The sequence below is a fragment of the Elephantulus edwardii genome, unplaced genomic scaffold (assembly GCF_000299155.1).
Source record: "Elephantulus edwardii isolate Elephantulus edwardi_28Jun2011 unplaced genomic scaffold, EleEdw1.0 scaffold00114, whole genome shotgun sequence".
Taxonomy (NCBI): domain Eukaryota; kingdom Metazoa; phylum Chordata; class Mammalia; order Macroscelidea; family Macroscelididae; genus Elephantulus; species Elephantulus edwardii.
Genome location: NW_006399864.1, coordinates 2,285,638 through 2,299,944, shown reverse-complemented (window position 1 = coordinate 2,299,944; position 14,307 = coordinate 2,285,638). Strand labels below are relative to the sequence as shown.

Genomic DNA, 14,307 nt, shown 5'->3' with positions numbered 1-14,307 from the left:
TCTTTTATTGATGGGCACTTAGGTTGTTTCCAACTCTTTGTTATTGTGAACAAAGCCACAATAAACATGGGTGTGCTGATTCTCACTGAAATTTCTAAGTGTCTTTATTATCACAGCTTAAAATTCTGAGCTCTGAGGGTTTAGAAATTCCTGTTACCAAAAAGGAACTATTTCCTCTAGCGGATGCAACAGCAGACTTACTGAACTATGAGTATGGCTGCTCCTTCCGCCTCCTTGTGTCCAGGGACCAGCTATCAAAGCAGCAGTCAGCATTTTTGCAGGGATAATTTATTTTTTGTCACCAACTAGAAGTAGGTCTGGGAAGCCCAGATGATTCACTTTGGTCTTCTTAGGTTTCCCTTGTCCAACTTTGATGGTAAATTGGTAAGTGTAGTAACTCTAGTCCAAGTCAGTCACAGTGACCAGTGGCTCAGACGTGTCAGGAAAGAGGATCTGGGTCTTGCCTCTAAATGTGCCATTGGAATCTCCAGATGGTTAGCTAAATGTGGGTGGATTTAATGTGAGCCTATTTAAAAACAAAAACACGACCCATTGCCTTCCAAATCTGACTGTCCAACAGGTTTTCAAGGCTGTAAATCGCACAGGAAGATTGCCTGTGTATCTTCCGTAGAGCTGCTGGTGGGTTTGAATTTTAAGAGAGGCTCTGTCTTCGCATTAGTAGCACAACTTCCTTCTATAAAGGGAATAGAGGCCCCTCAGAATGGCAAGTAGATAAGGGAAACAGCAAGTAATGGTAACTCAGTGACCAGACACAGCGGTGGGAACTCTGGTTTTACCTGCTAATCTCTTTTTTCTGAGTTCTACTCTCTGACTTGACCCCACAGAAGACAGACTAAGAGAGAGCTATGTGAGAAGATTATGTGATGACTGAGTCACCCAGGAGTAGATTATAGTAAGCATTGTGGTTCATTTCCCTTCCTAGGAGTTCTGCTGGAGAGTTCAGGGTGGCTTTTGGTCTCCTCAACATTCTGTAGTCTGAGCTCACTGAGCATCAGAGCTTCATTTTCAACAGTATCATTGGGTGTGTTCTTTGAAAAAGGACACTCAGAATGTTCCTTAAAAACAACGATGGCAAGATTTCATCTCACACACTTTGGACAAGTTATCAGACAGAATTTATCATAAAATGACATCATGCTTGGTAAAGTGGAGGGTCAGAGAAAAAGAGGAAGACCCTCAATAAGATGGATTGGCTTTGTGGCTACAAGGATGATCTTGAGCACAGCAGTGATTATGAGGACGGCACAGGACGGGGTCAGCTTCTATTACACATAGTGTCATGATGAGTCTAAATCAACAAGTAGCAAGAATTTACAAGAGTAGATTGATTAGCAGCAGATGCTCAAGCCTTTGAGCCACCAGGGCTCTTTTAAGTTACAATACCTGACCTCAACTGTGAGCTCTGCCAACAATGAGCAGCATGACTTTGGCAGTTAGTGAATCATTCTGTGGCTTTTTGCTCTATAGATTAGTAATAATAATAATAATAAATATATTATTTGCACCAACAGCAAGGAAATTAAAAGACATATTGCAATGGGAAAGTCTGCTATTAGGGGCCTCTCCAAAGTTCTGAAGAGCAATGGTGTCACTGTAGAGACTAAGGTGTGTCTGATACAGGCCATGGTCTTTGCAATCACTTGCTATGTGTCAGAGAGCTGGACAATGACTAGGAAGGATAGAAGGAGATTTGATGCCTTTGACCTGTGGTGTTAGAGAAGAGTATTGAATATACCATGGACTGCTAAGAAAATGAACAGGTTCATCCTGTTGTTGTTGCTGTTAGGTGCCATCGAGTGATAGATGACTCATAATGACCCTATGAACGAAAGGCCTGAGCACTGTTTGTACATAAAGTTTCTGGAGACAAGCCATTTCGGAAGTGGATGCTGCTCCTGCTTCCAGGCTTGTTCATCCTAGAGAGAGTTAAACCAGGCTGCTTCTTGGAGGCAAGGATTCTGAAGCTTCATCTGAATATTTTGGACATGTTGCAAGGAGGGACCAGTCCTTGGAGAAGGATGTCATGCTTGGAAAGGTGGAGGGACAGCGCAGGAGAGGAAGACCCTCTAGGAGGTGGATTGATTCAGTGACTGGGGTAATCGGGATGGGAGTGTCGGAGACAGTGCGATTGGCACAGGACAGAGCAGAGTTTAGGGCTGTTGTACATAGGGTCACTATGAGTCGCAGGCGACCCTACGACACATAACAACAACTAATAATAATAATAATAATAATAATAATAATAATAATAAATACTCCCTTTATGGAATTGATCTTTTGATTAAGTGAGTTAATAATACATACAGGGAACTCTGGTAGCTTAATGGTAAGGAATTGTGCAGCCAAAGCAAAGGAACCTGGTTGGAATCCACCAGCTGCTGTGCAGGGGAAAAATGGACAACCCTCTCCTGTGCCGTTTATTGCTTCTGAAAACCTGGTGGAGGGTCAGCAATAGGTTGATTCTGACTTGACGGTACACAACACAACTACCATGACACAGAAACCAAGGTCTGGCACATTACTCATGCTAAATAAGCACAATGACTTAGCAACCTCGTGTGTGTGTGTGTGTGTGTGTGTGAGAGAGAGAGAGAGAGAGAGAGAGAGATCTGAGTGAAGATTTACAGTAGAAAAAAAAAACTTTTCCGTTTAACTCTTCATATCCATTTTGTTTCCACGACATTCATTTCACACAATGAAATTTTATACGTTTTTACCCACAATGTAATCAAATTTCCCCTACTTCCTATAATTCTATTTCCGCCAGTCTTCTATACTCCTTTTTGTCTCCACTTTCTTTAACGATATTTGTGGATCATCTCATTATTGGATATTGCCTTTCCCTTCACCATCTCATTAAAAAATTTTTTTTTTTTTACAAAATAACCCCCTACCTTTACATACTCCTTAGAGGTAAGGAAAGAAATATTTCATTTCACATAGTTTGGGCATGTCATCAAGAGAGGCCAGTCCTTGGAAGGAGACATTATACATGGAAAGGTGGAGAGTTAAAGAAGGAAATAAAGATCCTTACTAAGATGTGGACACAATGGTCATAAACACAGCAGAGACTGTAAGGACGGCACAGGGTCTGGCAGCAAGAGGTGCTGATGTGTGTACATAGACAGGGAGGTAAAGTTTCTAACCACCATCGCACATAGAAACGTCAGCAGAGATCATCTCTAACCAGCTATTCTGGTGGAGATCTTAGCCATTTTCTTCTTGGCTTATCCGAATATTTTGATTATATACGGGCATGATTACTGTAATTAAAGGCAGCTAATTACTCGATGGCACATAACAACAACAACAACAATTAAAATAAGTTATTAATACAAGCAGTTTTTGAGTTAATAAACAATGAGTCAGATGGTCCGTCTACTTTAGATCTTTCTCTCTCTTGGTAATCTGAAGGAAATAATTTCTGAACAAACACGAGCTATTAATTCTAGTACATAAATCCTTTCCATTTCTTTACCATTATTTACTGGGGTGGGGGGAGGGAGAGAAAGATACTGCTATGGGTGCATGAGAAAACAAAGCACACCCAAGTAGCCTACAGCTGTTGTCAATGAAAAGTACGGCTACGAGGCACCTAACAATAAGAAACGATCTTCTAAAAATTTCAGAGCAACACATATACTATTAGAATAACTTCCTGACTTTACCTAATAGGGTGGGTTACAGTGGCATAAGGTATATGCAAGGCTGAAGCACTATTGTGTGGAGATGCCCTATTGACCCATGATTTTTGCATAACTGGGAAAGCCCATGGTAGATTTAGAGCTGATTCTGCAGTTTCTCTGAACAGTCCCTTCTGGCCTGCTCTAGCTCTCATTACAGTGATGACGGCTGAATCCAGATGCCGAACACTCAAGAGACAGTGTAATATGGTGTTAAAGACCCTGCACACTTCACCCCCAAAGAATGCAGCGTTCCAAGAGAAAACAGACCCCCCTCTGACACCAACGCAATCGTGAAGGTGTGTGATAAATCAAGGGTCAAAATGAGAGGCCGCACATTCTAAAAGTGGCTCTGGCTCTCACAGCAAGTCCCTGTTGCCCTGTTTCCAAAAAAGAAACTGTTATAATGTAAAAGTAATAACGATGAAGTTTAGTTAATTGTTAATTAATTACTTAGATCCACAATTAACACCCTTGATACCAGCAGTCAGGAAATAAGGAGACACATTGCACTGGGAAAATCTACAGTTAGAGACCTCTCCAAATTATTGAGGAGTAATGATCTCAGTTTGAGGACTAATGTGCATCTGATCCAGGCTTTGGTCTTTCTGATCATTTGCTATGTGTCTGAGAGCTGAACAATGAATAAGAATGAAGAAGAGTTGATGGCTTTGAGCTTTGGTGTTGGAGAAGAGCACTGAACATCACATGTATGGCCAAAAGAATAAATATGTCCTGGAGAGGGTGCAGCCAGAGTACTCTTTGGAGGCAAGAATGATGAGGCTTTGCCTCACATACTTTGGGCATGTTCCTAGGAGGGTCTATTCCTTAGAAAGGGGCAGGATGCTTGGCAGGGTGGAATGTCACCGAAGGAGAGGAAGACCCTGAACCCCAGGTGAATTGACAAAGTGACTGCCCCAAGGGGCCTCTAGTGTGTCAGTAAGTATAGAAATGGCACAGGATGGGATGGGATTTGGATCCACTGTTCATAGGGTCATTATAAGTAGTACTCAACTCAAAAGTGCCTAACAACAACAACAATAATAAAGTGCGTGAAGATGTATCAGTAGAAACAATAAAAAAATATTTTATCTAAATTGCTGTAACAAACTATAATTAGGCAGTTAGGAAGGCTGTCACAAATGAGAATCAAACAACAAACAGTGGTAACTATGGGAAACCCCCTGGGGATGATCTGGGGGCCTAAACACTCAGAGAGCAGTGCAGCTAACCCAAAGACCACACTTCTCTGGTGGTTCAAATCTTCTCTGGTAAAAGACAGGCTATTTCCTCTTGTTCATTTTGTGGCCTTAGAAACACAATGGAGAGTCAGCTGTGAGTCAATTCTGACTTGACCACAATGAGTTTGAGTGAAATGTCTTCAGTTATCTGGACAGATTTATTTTGGAAGAAGGACAAGTATCTTTTGCTTTAGGATGATGGTTCCTACCATCACGTCCCTGAGGATGTCACTTCAAACACAGATCCCTACACCACACTCCCAGAAGTTCATTCTCAGTAGGTCTGGACTCAACCTGGGGTGTTGACTACTTATTTTCCTCCACTGGGGTGAAGCTCTGCTTTAGAGATCCTAGCCTGACTCCTAGGGAACTCTGGGTGTCTAATGGGTAAACAATTGCACTTGACAAGCCATAGATAGATGGTTCGAATCCACCAGGTGTTCTGTGGAAGAAAGATGAGTAATCTCCACCTAATCTCCTCTCATGTAATTTACAGCCTCTGAAAGCCTGCCGGAGGTTCATCTATGAGCCAATTCCAATGGCATCTAACAAGAACCACCACCATCTTGACTGAGATTTGTCAAGGTTGTCAAGAGAACAAACAAATATGTCTTGGAGAAAGTGTCACACCCTTTCCAGGACATAACTTCAGCAAGGGACTCTACTGTGTTAGAGATGATGAGGATGGCACAGGATAGGATAGGGTTCAGGTTGGCTGGTCACAGGGTCACTATGAGTGGTGTTCAACTTGATGGCACCTAACAACAACAACAACAACAACAACAGAGAGGAAGAAGGAAACCAGGACAATGGAGGCAAAGTAATCTAGGCCTTGGAACAGGTAACTGCAGAGGGGACCAGGTATGCCAGGTTGTGGGCACCCCACTAATGGATAATATCTGCTCAGCCTTCAAAATAAAACACAGCTCCTTTCAGAGCACTTCGGTTTCTTTGGCCAGAGGTGGCAGTCATCTCTAACCTATAACCTGTTCCATTAAACATGTGAAGGCAAGTCTCACACAGATAAAGAGAAAAAGGCCAACAAGCTCAGTGCTGGCTAGTCTGACTACTTAGACGCCCTCTAGGACAAAGCAGAACTGCCCCATAGGGTTTACAAGCAAGCCGACTGTCACATCTTTCTCTCAAAAAACTTTGCCTTTTCATTAAGCAACCCAGCCCTTTATTCAAGCTATTAGAACTGTTCTTGGAATTCTGGGAATTCCAGATCACTTATCCTCATGCAGAACCTGTCAGTAGACCAAGAAACAGCCATTCAAACGGAATTAGGGGATATTGCATGGCTTAAAAAGAAGAAAAATGTGCATCAAGCTTGTATTCTTTTTATATATCAACTCAATGTTAAGCAAATAAACTGAGAAGTTAAAGGGGGAAAATGTGCCGTCAGGATTGGAGGCAGATTTATTATATCCAGATGTTGTTGTTGTTATGTACTGTCAAGTCACCTGTGACTCTGAGTAACCTCATGTGCAATAGCTCCGACCCCTGCCTTGTCTTGAGCCACATCTCACTGGCTCCGACACACCTACACCCATGACCCCAGATACTGTGCCAATCCACTTCATCCAGGATTTCCCTCTCCTGCACTGTCCCTTCACCTTTCCAAGCAAATATGTGATACTATATCCAAAAACTTATCCAGATACCAGATCTCCAGCACCACCATAACTCAAAGGCATCAATTCTTCTTCTGTTATCCTTAATCATTGTCCAGCTCTCTGAAGCATAGCAGGTAATTGAGAAGATCATGACACAAATTAGACACACTTTAGTGTTCAAATTACCATAATTATTTTTCAGTATTTTGGAGAGGTTCCTGACTACAGACTTGTCCTGATTTCCTGACTTCTGGTACCAAGAATTTTTATTGTTGGTTCAAGCAAGAAGAATAACTGACAGCTTCAATCCTTTCTCCTATTATAATGTTATTGTTCACAGCTTTAGTTTGCTTGGCTCCATGGTCAACACTCTTGGCACCAGTAGCTAGGAAATTAAAAGACGTATTGCGATGGGAAAGTCTGCTGTTAGGGACCTCTCTAAAGTACTCAAGAGCAACGGTGTCTCTCTGGAGACTAAGGTATGCCTGATACAGGCCATGGTTTTTGCAATCACTTGTTATGCATCAGAGAGTTGGACAATGCTTAGGGAGGATAGAAGGAGAATTGATGCCTTTGAGCTGTGGTTCTGGAGAAGAGTATGGAGGGTACCATGGACTGCTAAGTAAACAAACAGATTCATCCTGGAGAGAGTTAAACTGGACTGCTCCTTGGAGGCAAGGATTCTGGGACTTCGTCTAACATACTTTGGACATGTTGTAAGGAGGGCCCAGTCCATGGAGAAGGACATCATGCTTGGGAGTATGGACAGACAGCACAGTGCTGCCTGAACTTCATCTTTCATCACCATTGGCTCTTGTTCATATGGTACTTCCTGAAATTTTTTGGTGTCAACTGATTCTTATTGACACAATACTAAAACATTCAAGTGTGTTACCAGTGAACCCTAGGTATTGCACCTTTGAGGCTTCCTATAAGTCTTTTCTTTTCTCTTTTCTTCATTTCCTCAAAAAAGACAGATAAAGATAAAGACAGAAATATATCACATTCTTGATGTTGTAGAACATTTTAATGGAAGAGACAGATATTTAATTAGCTAGCAAATCCAAGAGAGCAAAGGCTTTACCACTGTGTGAACAAGGTTACTACCTTTATGGATAGCTCTTCTGTTTTGAGTTGAAATTTTAGGGTTTTTTTGGTCTTTGACGGTTTTTTTAGTCTCTGGAATTCCTGAGAATCTCAGTTTCTTTTCCTATTTGTATTCCAGGCTGAACATTCTGCCTGGCTCCAAACATCATCTCAATATTTTTCTTTTTTGGCTAGATCAGAAGTAACTTGACTTGCATGAATTTTAAGTTTAATCCCTCAATTGTCAGTTGATCCTAGCACTGGCTTGAGATATATAACCTTCAAGTAACATGCAAAGTTTATTTGAAAATTATTTTCCTAAAGGCCCCTATTTTTTGCCCTAAATATCTGAAACACAAATCAAGTAAGTGTTTTGGCCAGATAGGTTAGACTGGTTGTTATCACACAAGAGAGTAGGTTTGACTGGAAATCATTATTATTAGATTACCATCTGCACCAGTATGCACAAACCCCATCGGTTTTGGTCTGGCAATCAGGCAGTCAGTGTTTATTTTGTTTATTTGCATTGCAGGAATCTTTTTCAAGAAAGTTAACACAAATACAAAATATTCAACAAAAGGCACACAGAATTAGAAGTATTTTGACCAGATACATTGGTATTTTAATTATGTCCTGAAGTAGTTAAAGGTTTATATTAGCTTGTCACCTCTTCTAGATATACCATAATTCTTTCCGATTCTTCTATGGGACTCCCAGCTATTGGGAATTGATACTTACTCCCAAAGAATGGGGTAACCACATTCCAGGTTTTAGTACTGGGGACAGATGAGAAAGAGCAGCAACGATTCTCTTTGCCCGATACGTTCACTTCACATCCTACAAGGTCTCGGAATTAAAGTAGAATTAGCTGTCAACTCTAGCTTTAGATGAGGTGGTAAGTGAAGAAAGAAGGAGGTTAAAGTCCTCAGAAGGTGCCTTCCCTCCGTGTGATTCTTTAATGAGATGACAGCAGAAGTACGGCTTCTGGACATTGTCACACAGGCATTAGGGGAAATCAGTACACAGAGGGCTCCACGAGGTCCTTTCAGAACAAGAGAAAGAGGTCAGAGAAAAGTCAAGACACACTTAAAGAAGCCATCTTTGTTTAGTAAAAAAATAACAACAATAATAATTTTTAAAAAAATACTTAGAAAACACTACACATAAGATGGCTTCCTGCCCATCTCTGTCACTGCACTTGCCACAGGGCAGTGCAAATATTCTTTGTGTATCTGTTCCTTCGGACTAACTGGGAAAGCCTTGCTGTGGGGACACTGTTGCAGGATTTTTTGTTGCTGCTGTTGTCCCTTCAGAATCACGCTCTGTAAGGGAGCTCTGGTGGCCTAGTGGCAAGGAAGCTGCACTGCAATCCAGAATCCAGCACCGTATTTGGCACAGACCTGGGACTGAAACAAGGTTTGTTAAATAAATAAACAAACAAACTAGAACTATAAATAAGGAAACGAAATCTATTCAATACATTCGGATTACTAAAGATATGTCTGCTATGGTACAGACAACTCATTACTGTCAAGTTGGAACGGATTAGTAACTGGCCCCCCTTCCCAGAGGGTTTTTGGAGGCATGCAAGGAGAGACTGCATGCCTAGCCTTCTCCTCTGTTGCTGCTGGTGGATTCAAACCCACAGAGATTAGACTCTTCAAAAATATTAATTCATTCTTTTCAAGATATTTTATTCTAGCTATAGAACCATTTGTTTCTAGAGCATTTGTGATACACCATGTACTGACGTAAGAATTAGGAATATAAGGACAAATATACAAGTCTTGAAGGAAGAAAAAAAATACATGTTTTTAAAAAAGTATATGGATGAATGTATTATCAGACAGAAGTTTGTTACTAGTACAGAGAAGTCGAAGGGCAGAGTGATGATAAAAAACAACCATTCAATTGAATCTTAAAAATATGAAAAATGGCCAACAGAGTAGGAGGTGAGATTAAAGAGAAGGAAATTTTAGACTGTAGGTAGTAGCTACTGGATAAGCGAAGAAGCAATAAATATTGGCTGGTTTGTGCAGAGCTTAGCCAAGAAGTGCTGTAGAATTCAAGAAAGATGAGGTTCTAAAGGGCCTCACACAATGTGCCAAGAATTACTGACTTCACAGCATATGATATAGAAAATGGCAAGGTTACAGCTGCAGATAGAAAGATGATCAGGACAACTGAGTGGAGGATGGGAATTGCTACTTTTTCTTTTACTAATTTATTTACAAAATTCTAATACTATTTCAAGCAAATTCTTTCAATTTCCCTCACATACTGCGCCCCCACCCCCCGGCCAGGAATTTCTACTTTAGACAGATGCAGGTTGGGGACAGGGGGACCCCTTCGAAGGCTATTGTGATGGTCTACATGAGATGATCACAGTGGCAGCTGGGTAGAATCATGTTCTACCAATACACATGCTGCATTCCAGACACGAAGAATTCCTCAGGGGCTCTGATCATATTGTGCTTTTTCTTCAGGCCAAGCTTTGTTTGCATAACTCTGCCTAAAAGTTTGCCCTTTTCCTCAACCAGATGAACATGTGTTTAGATTGTTAGATTGTTATTCGATGCAATCAAATCCACTGTTATGAACAACAGCCCAACAACACTTTGAACAACAGAACCTTGCCCTATCCTGCACCATTCTCAACATCTCCCATTTGCTCAACCCCATTCATCCAGTCACTGTGTCAGTTCATCTTTGACCCTCTGCCTTTACAAGTAGGATGACTTTCCTCCTCCTGATAACATGTCCAAAGTATAGAAGGCAGAGTTTAAACATCCTTGCCTCTAAGGAGCACCCTAGTTGCACTTTGTCCAAGACAGATTTTTTTGTTCTCTTGACAGTCCGTGAAATATTCAGTACTCTTCTCCAACACCCCAATTTAAAGACACTGAGTCCCTCAAGAAACCAGAACTGTCACCCATATGCACACCTATGTTTATTGTTGTGTTGTTTACAATAGCAAAGAAATGGAAGCAACCAAAATGCCCATCAACAAGTGAATGGATAGACAAGTTGTGGTATATTCACACAATGGAATACTATGCAAAACTGAAAGAGAGAAACTCATGAAATATTACACAAAATGAGTGACCCTGGTGGACATTACGTTGAGTGAAATAGCTCAGTCACAAAAGGACAAATACTGCATAGTGCCACTGTTATAACATAGGACTGACATGGGGGCTGGAGGGAAACTAAGAAAAGAGGGGATAATTAACACTGCATTAAAACAGATGAGGGAAAGAACTATTTAAAAGGAATATATGATTATGTATTATATGTATGACAATTGTCCAGAATAAGAGGTGCATAGCAAAGTGACTGGGGTGTGGCCAGAGGGAAGAAACTGTGAAACAATGCAAGAATCTTTTTAAAGAGAACAGTGAACAGAGGGATGGCATATAGAGAGGAAAATGTACAATAAATGAATGGGAATCCAAGTTTTCTGTAAACTTTTGCTAAAGTATCAATAAAAAATTAAAAACTGAAGAAAAAAATAAGGACACTGAGTATTCTTCTTTCATTCTTATTAATTGCCCAATTTTCAGATGTATAGGTGATAGAAGGAGAATTGATGCCTTTGAGCTGTGGGAGAAGAGTATTGATTATACCATGGACTGCTAAGAGAACAAACAGGTTCATCCTAGAGAGGGTGAAACCAGGCTGCTCCTTGGAAGTAAGGATTCTGAAGCCTCATCTGACATACCTTTAGACATGTTGCAAGGAGGGACCAGTCTTTGAAGAAGGACGTCATGCTTGGGAGGGTAGAGGGGCAGCACAAGAGAGGAAGACCCTCGATGAGATGGATTGATTCAGTGTCTGGGGTAATGGGGGGTAGATGTGTCAGAGACAATGGGATTGTCCCAGAAGAGAGCAGGGTTCAGGGCTGTTGTACATAGGGTCACTATGACTCGTAGGCAGCTCCACAGCACATAACAACAACAACGGGAACTAATTGAAAGAATAGAGGAATGGAAATGTTACCCCCTTCAAGAAGTTCTTTCTCAGGCAGAGAATGACTATTTCCCATGGTCTCTCTTGAACACTTAGTGTGCAGATTCTATCACACTGTGCTATGATTGTTTTACATTTTACAAAGGTGCCACTCCAGCACAGACAGAAAACCCATGCACATTGAGTCTGGTTTCCTTTGTTTGGTACCTCAAAACTTGATGTGGTGACCAGAAAAAAAGTATCAGAAATTGATGACTCTAGAGTCTACATCTGATGCCATCAGAACTTGCCAGCTGAAGGGTTCCTTACCCTTTTCCTGAGATATCTTTTTCAGAACACTAAGAGACTGAAGCACAAAACTAAGGTTTCCCATACTCGGGGCTTAATCTCTCTTATAAAGAGAAACAAGATCTTTTCACAAACCAGCAAGGAAAATTCCAGGGGAAAAGCCAGGCAAATTGGCAGAGTTTCCAATCTGTCACCACTTTAATCCATCTTGTAAATCACTTCCAGTTTAATTTTAAACTACAAAACATCACTTTCTTCATGTATTTTTCTGTTCAAGGACTTAATGAGTATTTCCCATTGACTATCTGATTAAAAAAAAAAATCTATCCTGGCTTTAAAGACCTTCCACATCTTATTTATCCAATCCACCATCCACACACTTGACAGAATTACCTTCCTTAAACACAGATGTGATTATTTGCCCTCCTACACAAAATACTAAAAGACTCCATTTGACATAAGATAAATTTCATATCGATTGCATAAACTTTCTCCTGGTCCCTCTTCCTGGTTCTCATTACCTAAAGTCTTGCTTACTAAAAGTGATGAGAACCTGAAATTTAGAGATTTCACATGTGCAGAATATATAAAGGCTACAGCCTTCAATGTGGATTACTTCTGAAGATCAAGTGGGAAAAAATGGTACTTACCCCTGGGCCAACAGGCAACATCATGATTGATGGAGAAAGGATTGAAATTGTCAAAGACTTCATCTTACTTGGTTTCACAACCACTACTCTTGGTACTTGCAGTCAGAAGATCAGATGCATTATCCTGGGTAAGTCTGCTGTCAGGGACCTCTCCAAAATATTGAAGAGCAATGATGTTAGTTTGAAGACTAAGATGCACCTGATTCAGGCCATGGTCTTTTAGATCACTTGCTATGCATCTGAGAGTTGGACAATGAATAAAGATGGTAAAAGAAGAATTGATGCCTTTGGACTGTGGTGTTGGAGAAGAGCACTGAATATCCCATGGCTTTAAAAAAAACCAAAACACCCAAAACAAAAACCAACAAACCAGATATATCTTAGAAGAAATACTGTCAGTGTGCTCCTGAGAGGCAAGAATGGCAAGACTTCAGCTCCTGTGTTGTGTGTATGTTGCTAGGAGGGGCCATTCCTTGCAAAGGGATGTCGTGTTTGAAAAGGTGGAGGATTGGTGAAGACCCCAACAAGGTGGATTGACACAGTGACTGCAGCAATAGGCTCAAAGGTATCTGAGATGATGAAGACAGCACAGGACAGGACAGGGTTCAGGTCGGTTGTTCATAGAGTTGTACTTGACCCAACAGCACATAAAAACCAACAATGACAAAGGGTTTTGTTCCTCAGTACTCCCAAAGTTTTGCATCTCAAACATCTTTTACTGTTTCTTCTCCTTTTGTATCTGTTCAAGTTACTCCTCAATCACTGGAAGTGTTTTCCTCTATAACATCAGACATCTGTTTACTTGTACTTTATGAGCTCTTCAAAGGCATTTGAACTGTGCAGAATATATTAAATTATGGATACCACTGTGAGGAATGCGAATTCCAGAAAACTTAAATGTGCTTTTCCAGAACGTGCACATAAACCAAGAGGGATCTTCAAGCAGAAGGTGATCCTACATGGTTTAAATCAGGAAAAGTGTACATCAAGTTTGGATCCTTCTAGAAGGAATAATCTATTAGGGCTGTTGTACATAGGGTCGCTATGAGTCACAAGTGACTCAACAGTACATAACAACAACAATCATAATGTTTAGGTTTTCTCAAAATTCTGCAGTGGTCTTGAACTTAGTAACCATAATCACTAAACAGGGAGCTCTGGGAATAATCTGGGAAGCTGGACTGAATGAAGGGAAAAAAATGCTTCACTAGGATTGGAGGAAAAACCATTCATTGACATAGTGGCTGAACCAACTGACTCAAATAAAGCCACAATTGTGAGACTAGATGGAATAAGGCAGTGTTTTGTTCTGTGTGCATAGGGTCACTGTGGTATGGGATCCACTCTATTGGACCTAACAACAAAAACATACTGTGAATTAATTTCACTTGGTTTTTGGCTACCAACCTACTCCCACCTATATTTAGCAAAGGTTTACAAAATGATTGTTCTGTGCAAAGCCACAAAGATGTGACTGAGAGTCCCTTTCATAGGCTTTTTGGGAGCAGAGTAGATTGCTAAGTCTTTCCCTATAGATTGACAACTACCGATTAGTAGACTAGAGATTAAGGATTGAACCACCAGGGCACCTACACAACGATTACTAGGGTGGTGTGGTCCACTGGGAATTGCCCTGCACATTGAACGGTATCTTTCTGGCAGTTACTAATCAGAGAACTGGAGAATGACCAGGGATGATAGTAAGAGAATTGATGCCTTTGAACTGTGGTGCTGGAGTATTGAATGTACCATG

At 40.9% G+C, this 14,307-nt stretch overlaps 1 pseudogene; it reads right to left on the bottom strand.

Annotated features, from left to right (window-relative positions):
- Positions 1-12,578, bottom strand: part of LOC102845727 — an 18,176-nt pseudogene extending 5,598 nt beyond the window's left edge.
- Between the last annotated feature and the right edge of the window lie 1,729 nt (positions 12,579-14,307).